We start from the raw sequence: 12150 nt of genomic DNA on the forward strand, positions 1-12150 counted from the left end.
CTAAGAGGAAGGGAAAACAGGTATTAATTCTCATTTTACAGATGAGGAAACTGAGGCACAGAGAAGTTAAGCATTATTATAGTGAACATTTTCTATTATTATCCTATTTACATGATTTTCATTATTTCAGTTGGAACTCAATAACAAATTTTGTTGGTAAGTTAGAGAGGAGAGGCAGCACAGTCTAATGAAAAGAGTACAGATCTGGGAGACAGACAACTCTGTTGCAGGCCTGCTCTCTGACCTTAGGCAAGTTGAGAAGTAGTATGGCCTAGTGAACAGAGCACAGGTGTGGGAGTTGAAGGACCTGGTTTCTAATCCTGGCTCCTCCACTTGTCTGCTGTGTGACCTTGGACAAGTCACTTCACTTCTCTGTGCCTCAGTTCCCTCATCTGTAAAATGAGGATTAAGACTGTGAGCCCCAAATGTGGGACAGGGACTTTGTTCAACCTGGTTACCTTGATCTACCCCAGGGCTTAGAACAGTGCCTGGCACATAGTAAGTGCTTAACAAGTACCATTAAAAGAAGAAGTCACACTGCCCTGGAAGTACAATGCCTGCCTCTCCCTACTTGACAGACCTTGTGAGGATAAAATGAATTAAGCAATGTGAAAGTGCTTTGGTAAAAGTAACAGCACTCTTAAAGTTCAATACATTATTATGAAAATGTGCAAACCTCAAGATAGTAAGTGATTTGAGAGTCAAACTTGAAAGGAATGCATGGATTATAAATAAGATTAGGTTGGCTGATTGCTAAAGAAATTAGGATGTATGTTTAGCTAAACTGCAGCAATCAGGAATAGTAGAATTTAAAATGATATCAATATCAATTATTTAGATAGAATGGACTAGGTCTATACAAATTTACATCATTCTGGTCCACAAGTATTCCCTTTCTTCCAGAGAGATTTGGGTTTTGGCTAAATATAATGATGCTTTCAAATTCAGCTTACAGGTGGCACTTAATACAAGTTTTCTCCCCTGGGTCAAAGAGAAAATTGAATAGAATAGAGTCATGGCTAAACGGTTCCTTAGATTGATACTTCCAGTGGATCTATTCAGGTAGAGTGTGGATACTGCTCCATTGGGCTGCTCTTGAACATCTCCCTGAGATACACCGATTCCAAATCAATGTTCCTTCCCATTGCTATGGCCTATTGGTACCTCTGAGAATCAAAAGGCTGGAAGTGCAATCCAACTAGCAGCCTACCTTAAAGCCTATTCCAGGCTTGGTTGGCTTAATCAAACTATCAATCAGTGGTCTTTATTGGATGCCTACTGTGTGCAGAGCAGTGTACAAAGTACTCAGGAAAAAGTACAACTGAATTGGTTGCTGTTGTTGCCTTATGCTATCGAGTCGTGTCCACCCCATAGCGATGCCATGGACACATCTCTCCCAGAATGCCCCACCTCCATCTGCAATCATTCTGGTAGTGCATCCATAGAGTTTTCTTGGTAAAAATACGGACGTGGTTTACCATTTCCTCCTTCTGCACAGTAAACTTGACCCTTGGCCCTCGACTTTCTTCCATGCTGCTGCTGCCCGGCACAGGTGAGCTTTGACTTGTAGCAGGTTGCCTTCCACTTGCTAGCCACTGCCCAAGCTAGGAATGGAATGGGTATGCCTCTGCTTGACTCTCCCTCCCGCAGTCAGGACTGGTAGAGTACTGGAAACTCTCCAGGTGTGACCCTGAGAGGGGAGTTGGTAGAGGCTCAGCGCTCAATAAATACGATTGATGATGATGATGATGATTTGAGGAGCTCTGAGGAAAGCTGGATTGCTTCTAGGCCTACCCCGCCTATATTCAGTGACTTATGGGAGTAGATTTTGTCCTGGCCCCCACCCTCCTTTGGGAACACACCTGGTAGGGGTAAGAGAATGTGAGTGGCATCGAGCTAGCTCTAGAATCCATTCCTTGGTGCAGGTTCTTGGTCCCGAGATCTTTGTAACTGGACAGTGGCTTATCCGTGATTTATGAGGGAAACTAAAGGCTGTTGAAAACTCTTCTATTGCAGAACTAGGGAATGTTCTTCTGACAGTGTGCATCCATCTGGATACTTCATGATGAGCTGTCAGGAGACATGGTTTTGGCAAGCACAAAGCATAGCATAGCATGAGTACCCAGATGCAAGTTATCTTTACTGTGAGGTTCTTTAAGGTCATAATTCCCCTGCTTTAGAACAGACTAACTCATTATCACTTGAAGTGCATCACTCTTCCAGAGCAGGTTGCTAGATCACTCCTGCAGCAGTGAACTAAATGGTCCCTTAGTGGCCTGGAGGAAGCAATGTGTTTCCACTAAGGCCTGAATTCCTTCCTGTGAAAGATGGAGGTACTGGGGACAATAAGTCCTTCATACAGCCCAAACCTGTGTGACATTAAAGCGATTTTTTTTGTCAACATTAGGAACTCCAAGGGACTTCTACTTGCACCAGCTGGCAGAAGGCAACTGTCACTAGCAAGAAAAGACTAACTAATGGAAATAATTACACTATATAAAAGAACAATGAGTAGGAGGAACAACAGCTAAAACCGTGAGGCGAGCAGCACTCTCTCAGCTTAGAAAAATCACAAGGCAAAGTGACCCACTTTTGACTTCTCCATATGTTTTCAGTCCCCTCCCCAATCCTGGTTGGCATCCACACCTTTCAAAGTAAGGATGTAAATTCTATGACATGAATTAGATATTAGAATGGCAGGTGTGCATTTTTTTTTCCAATATATGTTATCTAGGACGGGAGTGAAAAGGAAGCACTGACAATCTTTAGAAGGATCAAATTCAGGCCATTTTTATTCATATTTTTAGGCTGAGTGGATTGGGGTTTTCTTGAGCTCAGACTTGACATCACCGTAGTTATCATCATCATCATTATCATCGTATTTATTGAGTGCCTACTTCTGCAAAGCATTGTACTGAACACTAAGTGAATGCAGAACATTATAATGGGTTTCAACAGCTTCTGTGTGCAGAGAGCCACAGAGAGTGCCCACCTATACTCACAGAACTGCACACTGAGCAATCTCTACTTGCTGACCACTATATTGGTCACTTGAGATACCACATGGTCTGAAACTTTGCTTTACTGTATCCTTTAATCATTTCCTCTGCCATCCTTGCTTTAAGTTCCCAATTTCATTTCACTGTACAACAGCTGCTTGGCTGTCCTGCTGTCATCCATTCTCCTCAAATGTCACATCCAGCACAGTAGTGTTGCTGTGAAAATAGCTTCAATGCTAAGAGACTGACTTCCTTCTAGAACTTCATTTTTTATAATCGTATTTGCCACTTGATGTTGAAAATAGCCCATAAATGATGCTGATGGAACAGCTCAGGAAGTTGGATGTAACATCTAGGGGAAGCCTCGCTTTTATGGCTACAGAGAAGGTTGGATAACACCAAGGCTCTCCTGACCTCTCATTTGCCTTGGAACCTGATACCACACTGCCACCACACTCTTTGACAGCCTCTCCGAGGATTTGTTGGCCTTCTTGATTAGGTTCTGTAAAATAGAAATAAAACCAAACTGATCTGAGATTCTAGAAGTGTATAACAGAAGCAAATGATAGGGTCCCTGCTTTCTAGGGGTTTATAATTTGACGGGGATTCATAGTTCCATCAGAGGTGTGCTAGCAAAAGTGAGAGGATAAAGACTGCAATCAGCCAATGGGTTAGAATCAACTAGGAGGAGTTGGGATCGATCAGCAATCAGGGACAGGCTGACCATAGACTGATTTCCTGTCCCACTTGGAAAGAGCAGCAAAGTTATTGTGGATATCTCACTCATTCATTCATTCAGCAGAATTGATTTAGCAACTTTTGTGAGCAGAGCACACTGTACTAAGCCCCACGTGACTCATGAAGAAATAAAAGATACAAGCCCCTGCCCTTGAGAGGCTTTCAATCTAGTTGGGGTGGCAAATAGAAGTAAACAATGCATACAGTGCAAGCAGAATGAAAATTGTAGGTACAACTGGTAACAGCAAGGACATGGAGATAACTTTAAGATCTATTGCTTCCCCTCTCAGTGTTTTAATGTGCCTCGCCTACTAGATTGTCAACTCCATGAAAGAAGGGATCATGTCTACCGACTCTATTATATTCTCCCAAGCACTTAGTACAGTGCTCTGCACACAGTAAACACTCAGTAAATGCATTTGATAGACTTACTGATTTCCCATTTCATCTAGACAAGCCATCACAATCAACACATCCTAGAGACAAGACTAAGATTCATTCATTCATTCAATTGTATTTATTGAGCACTTACTGGGTACAGAGCACTTGGTCTAAGACATAATGCAGCAACCTGGTTTTGCTTCACATGGTCCTTTTTGGGCTGATACTGAGAATTGGAGGCTAAAAGGATTTGAAAATTATGATGAGAGGCTCACATATGGAAAACATTTATCACATGGTTCGTCGTGATAGTTTTAGTGTGCTTTATTCTGTAAATAAAATTAAAGTTTTGAAAGTTAAAAAATGTTTTGTACTTTTAGAAAAGATTTATTTTCTTGATGCAAGGTTGGGTGAGCTGGTGTTAAGGCTAAATCAACAATAAGATTCAGAGAGGCTTGGATAAAAATGTTTGTTAGTAACTGGTTCAGAAGGACTATGGCTTAGATCCCACTGGGAATTAGGGGCAGTGTAATGCATTGGTGGATTCCACAGAGACGAATGTGTGTGTGTGTTTGGACATCTATATAAATATCTATATAAATGTAGTTATCCAAAAACTTTGTAAATATCAAGATATAGCAACGCTCCATCAGACGTTCTGGAAAGATACCCCAGATAATTATAACAAAGAAATCACTGACCTCAACGGGACACAGAACAGTGCCATCTTGAATTCAGTTGCCAATATAAACTACAATTAGCAAATCAATCGACGGTTTAGAAAATCAAACCATATTCTTCCTATCTATTCTTCTGACTTGGCATTACCTTCCAAATTCCAGGCTACCCAGGTCTGTGGTAGTGGAGAGACTGCCTAGATTCATTGACAAGCAAATATTTTCAGATCTGTTGCCTCAAAGTAGAATCTCCCAAATCGGGCAGGCCAAATTCAAAATTGAAGCTCTGTCAGATATCCAATTCCCAGCATGCCTTATTATTTTGCATTGTTGCTTTCTGTACCACATTGTTAAGACTTGTTAATTTTAGCACATTTCAAAGAATCTCAAATCATGGGTTTGAAACTAATGAGGATCAACAGACACTTATTTATCCTGTAAAGCAGGCCAATAAAGCAGCTCTATGATTCAAAATGCTAATGTGGAAGTTTTAATGTCCAAAGCTACAGTGCTCAATCTAAAAAAAAAAAAATGGGAAGCTTCAAGTAGATGGTGAAACCCAGAATGGAAATGAAAGAACAAAAAAAGCCTCACACAATGACTTCATGGAACTGAAAGTGAAGAGCAATAAGAGATTGGGATAAATTAGCTGTTTAAGTGTAAGAAGGAGGTCCATAGAACCAGGCTCCTAATGAGTCAGATCTGGGAATCCAAAACGACAGCAGGAGGCCAGATTCACGAGGTGGTAAAAGGCGCACCTGCCAAAGGTAGGATGGCCTACTATTGACAGTCTCCCAAAGGCTTTATAGTGGTCAGTTGTGCCCTATCCAGTATCTATACAACCCCAGATATCTTGATGTCTGGTGTTTGGTGGTTTTTTAAATGACCAGCCTCCCTTCACCTGGGCTCCTGACATGGAGTTCTGTGGATCAGAAGTGGTGCTGGAAGGGATCTGTGAAGGGAATGCAATGGCCCTGCTGCAAGAGGAGAGAAGAGGGGAAAAACCTCACACCAGGGGTAACCGCTGTGGTGTCACATCCTTGTCAGTATCTGATATTTTCAAATGTCAGTAGTGGTCCCCAAAACCAAACATCAGTAGTCCTAGAAAGGATTTCAACCTTAAGTTGGTCATACGGTCAAAAGATTTGTAAGATCTCGGGTATTCTGATATGTTCAAGGAAAGCCCTTCATTTTCAATCACCAGGACAGCCCATATGATATTGAAATAGCCCAGTTTTACAAGAGATTTCACTAAGGATGAGTTTAATCCTGTTTTACTCATACTAGACTTCCTCCAAGCAGTTCAAAATGGTTTAGGTGAAAGAACGAGTACAAAAATCAAGTTTTCCCCTACCCTCACTGAGAGGTGTAGTTTTGAGCCAGACCTGCTGTTGTCACTGGCCAATAAGATGACTCTAATAGTCTCTTTATTGATCTCCCTCACCAGCCACTCCCTCTTCAATCTCTTTGACAAACAGCCACATTGATCATTTTGCTCCAACACTGGTCTGACAGAGCACACCATAAAAACACTTCCAGTGGTTACCCTCACTGCTTCCTGCATGATTCGCTCCCCCTTACCCCCTGCTGGGAGCATCTCAGTTTCACCAATCCCTCCCTCCTTCCAGACATAATAATGGCGATGGTATTTGTTAAGCATTTACTAGATGCCAAGCACTGTACTAAGCTCTTGGGTAGATAGAAGTTAATCATGTTAGACAATCCCTGCATTACATGGGGCTCATAGTCTAAGGGTAGAGAGAATGGTTATTTAATCCCCATTTTACACATGAGGAAACTGAGGCACAGAGAAGCTATGTGATTTGCCCACAGTCACCCACAGGCAAGTGGTAGAGCTGGGATCGAATCCCAGCTCCATAATCTTTCTTTCCACTAAGCCACTCTGCAAAACTATCTCAAAAGTCACCTGTCCCAGAAGGTATTTCCAGGTTGTTCACCATCTTTTCCCAGCCCCCCAGTCACTCCTACACTACTTTTTTGTTATCTATTATTATTCATTATGAATTTCTTTATCTTAATATGTTTATTATTTACATTTACTTTTCTATTCATAAAAAACAACCGTGGTTTTTGCCTTACCTTGTCCTTTAGGTCAGAAGCTCCTTGAGTGAAGAGGTTGTCTGTACATCCCCTAAGGGCCTTAACACAGTACTGTGCACAGACAGCACTCGGTCAAGTAATACTAATGATGATTGTGACAATGACGGCCCCCTTCTAGACTGTGAGCCTGTTGTTGGGTAGGGACTGTCTCTATATGTCGCCAACTTATACTTCCCAAGCGCTTAGTACAGTGCTCTGCACACAGTAAGCACTCAACAAATATGATGGAATGAATTACTGAATGAACGACAAGGAGGCTAAGAAACTGACCCACCTTTAGAAGAACCGCGTGCAGAACCCCTCAAGACCTGAGAAAATCTATTTGTGGCTAGAAATATAACAACTCCAGCTAGTAGGGCTTGATTTTTTTTAATGGTCTAGCAGATGCATTAAAAAAAATCAAGCCCTACTACCTGGAGTTGTTATATTTCTAGCCACAAATAGATAATTAAATTACCGTTCTATTAATCAGCCCAAATATCCTGGTTTAAATCTCAGCCTCTGCAGTGTCCTGTTTCTTTATCACCCTGGCCTCTGATGCCGGAAAAGGATCCCTCATTTCAGATAGTTTTTACCAGTGGGGAGGAAATTTCTAAATTCTCAAGCTGCTACTCTCAGTTGGCCTGGCTTCAGTGGTGCTCAGTCAGCATGTCAAGATGCAGCACTTTTCTTTATTGATTGAAATGCTACACCACTTTCCCAGGTACTGAGTCAGAGACAGGGGGAAGAGACAGTCCGGCTACAATGAAAGAAAGTTGCAAAAGCTCAAAGTCAATATTAGAACACAGTAAAGCTGATCGAAGGACAGACAGGGAGCACGGGCATGGGAGTCAGAAGGTCATGGGTTCTAGTCCCCGCTCTGTCACTTGTCTGCTGTGTGACCTTGGGCTAGACACTTTACTTCTCTGGGCCTCAGTTCCCTCATCTGTAAAATAGGGATTAAGACTGTGAGCCCCACATGGGACAGGGAGTGTGTCCAAACCGATTTGCTTGCATTCGCCCCGGCATTTAGTACAGTGCCTGGCACATAGTAAGCGTTTAACAAATACCACAATTATTATTATTATTGTTATTATTTTTACTTCACCCTAATATGGTTTAAATTTACAGTCCAGCTGCTTTTACATAGTTACAAAAGGAAACATGACTTTTAACAAAATTATAAGGAAGTCTTTTTAACATTTGATTAATTAATGGAATTTATTGTCTATCACGTGCAGAATGCTATATAAAGCACTTAAAGAGTACAATCGAGTACGGAAACATGATAACCACCCTGTAGAATCTTACAAATGTAGCAGGGAGCTTACTGCACAGTTCCTTATTCAATCCTTTGAAATTATTCTTTGGGATGGGGTGTCTAACATTTATGCCCTTCATTTAGGATTATACCTTTTGGAACAGATCACTGTGTCTATCCTGGAAGTTTTGCTTCAGAACAGAAAAGTCTAACATGAACCTCAGCAGTCCTTGAGTCCAGAGCAAGAGTCTGGGCTGCCAGAGCAGTTCCACTCACAACATGCATCCAAAGGCGGCCTCTCAGCTGCCGTGGAGGCAGCTTGAAGGCAGGTACAGTGAGTAGATTGATGAAATGATCTAGACCTGAGGAAGGAGGGGAAGTCATAGTGCTGCACTCAGTGAGTCATCTCACAGGCCTCTGTTGGCTCTTCCTTAATTGTTGAAAATGGACTTTCTAAAATGGTGTCAAAGAACAATTCCATTTGTCTCCCCTTTTAGATAGTGAACTACTTGAGGGGAGATGCCTGGATCTATCTAATTAATTTATCTGTATATTTTTCTACGGCTCAGTATAATGCTTTGCATGAAGTAGCACTCAATGAATAATCCACAGTGGTTTTTTTTTCCTCCTTTTTTTCCCAAACTTGAGACATTTAACTGGTTGTAACATACTTTGATGGTCAGCCACAGTTTATGTGTGTGAGAGAGAAAAGTGAGTGTATTATGAGTGTGTATATGTCGGTTGGGTGTGTGTGTGGCTACTGCTAGTCCACACATACGAGAGTGGAAGAGTGCCAATACTTAGCTGTAGCCCCATAGCACAGCAGTTGGTTGCCAAGATAGCCATTTTCAAAGCCACTGTGATTTTAGCCGCCCATATTAGCCAGCTGTTTTTAGGTTGCTGCTGCTTCCCACATTCTCTGGGAAATGGCAAAAATTGAGGTCCCCTTAGAGGCCATCAGGCAAGTGGGTTATTGTAACCCTGACTAAAACTGTCCCTTCCACAGAATGCACATATCACATTTACTTGTGGAAGTGTCAATGCCTTAGTGCCCTCTTCAACTGTATTTCTTGAAAATTAAGTTCCCAAAGTTTCATCCCTAGAATAGCCATCCTATACTATCTGATTGCTGAAAGCCAGGTTGGGGTATCTTTACAGACAACAGTTAGCCGGTGCATTTTACAATACATCCCAGGCATTTATAAGGACCTTCTGTCCACCTACCTAATTTCTTCCAAAGTTGTACTATTAATAATTGGGTAGTTGTTCTTCCTATCCAGAGATGATGCTTCTGTTGGTGAAGTCCATCTATAGGTGTGGGTGTATGGAAAAAGACCAATACAGGACTCACAGTTCTGGCCAAATCATGCATGCCTAAATTAGAGCTTTGTTGGGCTGTGTTATTTATCCTTAGTATTAGTATGACATAAAAATGAATTAAATTATCTCCTATCATGAGTGTTCATAGCACAGGTTACCTTCTGTTTGTTATCTACAAGTTAATTATTTATTATTAATTAAGCACTTAGTATGTGTCAAGCACAGTTTTAAAGACTGAGTTAGATACAAGTTCATCGGGCCAGTTAGTCTAGACTGTGAGCCCATTGTTGGATAGAGACCGTCTCTATCTGTTGCTGACTTGTACTTCCCAAGCGCTTAGTACAGTGCTCTGCACACACTAAGTGCTCAATAATACGATTGAATGAATGAATGAATGGGGCTCACAGTTGAAGTAGAAGGGAGAATGAGAGGGAAAAATATTGCCTGTAAAAATTCACAAGACTGGACTTTGTTATCACTTTCCTTTGTATGGAACTTAAATATTGAATATGCATTCAATCATATTCATTGATGAGAAAATACTTCACTTTTTTGATGTCTTCTTTTAACTTCAATTTGAAAGTAATGTTGAATGGGTTTTATTTTTCTTTAAACCTCACCCCACATTTTGCATTATTATTCACCTATAAGCCACTTGACCAGGTTGCTTTGTTTTTCAGTGTAGTTTGTGTTCAAACTACATTTATTTATTCAAACTACTGTCATTTATATATGTTTTTTGGATCTGTTTATTTTGGACAAAGGTTATGCCAGCAGTCTCCCCAACCTGCTTTTTTACCTTCTGGTTTTAATGCCTTTTAATATAAAGTTTTAAAAATGGATCTTTGATGTTCATTTTTCATTTTTAGAGGGTGGATAATGATAATTCAAGGTTGTCATGTGCTATTTTTATTACTCTGTTGGCAATTTAACAATGCTTTCCCTTTATATCAAACCTTTCATCGAGGAATAAGAAAGACCTTTTCCATTTAGTTCCCAAGATCCTCTTGGGAGGAAGCTAAGGATATTCTTGGAATTGAAAGCGGAAAGTTTGGAAGGGATGTGGGGATTTTCAGACTGTCCTGGTACAAGGACTAAATATATCAACCTGACCCTTCACGTCATATTTCATACCCTACACTACCTCTTAGGTATGGTGTTTCCTAAGACCTTCCTAGTGAGGGCCTTCCCATGACCCACTGTCTAACCTTAAGAGAATCACTTAACCTCTTCTGAGCCTCAGTTTTCTCATCTGCAAAATGGGAATATGGTACCCTCTCTTCCGACCCCTTGGATTATGAATCATGTATAGAAAAGGGACTGTGCCATTTCTAATTACCTTGGATATACCCCTGTGCTCAGCACAGTGCTTGGTACATAGCACCGAATTAATAAAGACATTAATCAATATGTTTTGTGTTAAGTAAAGGCATAGGTGTAAGATAATCAGATCAGACCTTACAATCTAGTAGGGAAAAAATATTTTACAAACAGTAGGAACAGAAGAAAGAACAAGAAGTAAGTAGTACTGTGAACATGTCATTATGAAATAATTGACTAGTAGTAGCAATAATAGAATTTATTAAACACTGAAAAGGTGCAATGTGCTATCCTAAATGCTTGGAAGTACAAAATAAGTAAGACACACATTCCCTGCCAACAAGAAACTGGCACTCTAATGGGAATAAATAATCGACTATAGCTCTATATACGTAAGTGCTGAAGTTGAGTAAATAACTAAGAGCTGCCCTTGTTTCAACGTGACTTAGGATCCTAGGTACACATTGGGGAAGATTTCTAGTAGAAGGTGGTATTTTAGGAGATTGGTGATCAATGTCCCAAAACAGAGTCCAATCAATCAATCAGTAGTCTGTATTGAAGGCTCATTATGTGCAGAGCACTGTACTATGTGCTTGGGAGAGTACAATACAATAATAATAATAATAATAATGGCATTTATTAAGCGCTTACTATGTGCAAAGCACTGTTCAGGTTACAAGGTGATCAAGCTGTCCCAAGTGGGGCTCACAGTCTTCATCCCCATTTTACAGATGAGGGAACTGAGGCCCAGAGAAGTTAAGTGACTTGCCCAAAGTCACACAGCTGACAATTGGCGGAGCCAGGATTTGAACCCACGACCTCTGACTCCAAAGCCCAGGCTCTTTTCCACTGAGCCATGCTGCTTCTCTAATACAAGAGTTCGTATACATGCTCCCTGCCCACAGCAAGCATAGCGTCTTGAGGATAATAATGATAATAATAATAAATGTGGTATTTGTTAAGCACTTACTATGTGCCAGGCACTGTACTAAGCGCTGGGGTGGATACGAGCAAATCAGGTTGGACACAGTCCCTGTCCCACGTGGGGCTCACAGTTCCATTTTACAGATGAGGTAAGGAGGCCCAGAGAAGTAAAGTGACTTGCCCAAGGTCACACAGCAGACAAGTGGCAGAGCTGGGATTAGAACCCATGTCCTTCAGACTCCCAGGCCTGTCCTCTATCCGCTATGCCTTGCTGCTTCTCCATTTGGGATTATCTTCCTGGTTAAGGAGGAGATATTAAACTGACATCAAAACTGGATGTGAGTGAAGGCATGGCAGTTGGGACAACTTGGCTCAGGATAAATGAACCAGTCCTTATCCTCTGGTTGCCCTGGTCTTTGATGGAAACTCA

The 12150-nt window shown here is 41.2% G+C and overlaps 1 non-coding gene across 1 annotated transcript; it reads right to left on the reverse strand.

The window, feature by feature from the left end:
* Positions 1-1562: 1562 nt before the first annotated feature.
* LOC119937431 lies at positions 1563-1700 on the reverse strand. The gene has a single exon (XR_005454101.1). It is a non-coding gene; the product is annotated as a small nucleolar RNA SNORA7 (small nucleolar RNA).
* Between the last annotated feature and the right edge of the window lie 10450 nt (positions 1701-12150).

The sequence above is a fragment of the Tachyglossus aculeatus genome, chromosome 14 (genome assembly GCF_015852505.1).
Source record: "Tachyglossus aculeatus isolate mTacAcu1 chromosome 14, mTacAcu1.pri, whole genome shotgun sequence".
Classification (NCBI taxonomy): Eukaryota; Metazoa; Chordata; class Mammalia; order Monotremata; family Tachyglossidae; genus Tachyglossus; species Tachyglossus aculeatus.